The sequence below is a fragment of the Lampetra fluviatilis genome, chromosome 53, assembly GCF_964198595.1.
Source record: "Lampetra fluviatilis chromosome 53, kcLamFluv1.1, whole genome shotgun sequence".
Classification (NCBI taxonomy): domain Eukaryota; kingdom Metazoa; phylum Chordata; class Hyperoartia; order Petromyzontiformes; family Petromyzontidae; genus Lampetra; species Lampetra fluviatilis.
Window position 1 is genome coordinate 9,211,846 of NC_136327.1, and position 723 is coordinate 9,212,568.

Consider the following 723-nt stretch of genomic DNA (forward strand, 5'->3'; position numbering starts at 1 on the left):
GAATGGCGGTTGTTGTTGTTGTTAGGGCTAGAGTCTGTGTTTAGGCTGGTGTTCGTGTAGTTTTAGGGCATGTTAAAGGCCAGGTTATAGTTGGGCTAGTGTTAGGGATTGCACTGTGACCTATGGGTGAGGGCTAGTATACGGGTGCTGGGGTTGGGGTATCCACAGTAGGGGTGACGAATAAGGGATAAGAGTGTTGGGGTTACAGTGCCATGTGAGCATTTGTATGGGTTGAGGATTAGGGGTAAGGGTGTTGGGATTACAGGGGTGTTGGTTAGGGATTTTGGGGTCAGCGGTAGGTGTAGGGCAGTCCTCGGCTCACGAACCTAATTCGTTCCTGAGACTCGTCCGTAGTCCAACAGTTCGTAAGTCAGAACAATAATGCGTTGTATTTAAATACCCATACAGTCAGTATTATGAAGCATTGTTCAACTTATTAAGAACAAATATTGTACATTTACATATAACACTGTAAAACATACTGTACTGTAGATAACGCATAAAATAAAGTTACATGTATAGTAAAAAATCTGTTTCATTTTCACTTACCTTGAGTCCTGATGGTGGCTTGCTTGTCGGAAGGGTGGCACCTGCACCAGCCTAAACACACACGCACACACACAACAAAAACCGCCGTTCACCACTAAGTGGCTGTGATGTGACCACGGCGCTTGTGCCAGGCTAGGTGCACCTTTGAGGCCACGTGAAGTGTCGAACGCCTGC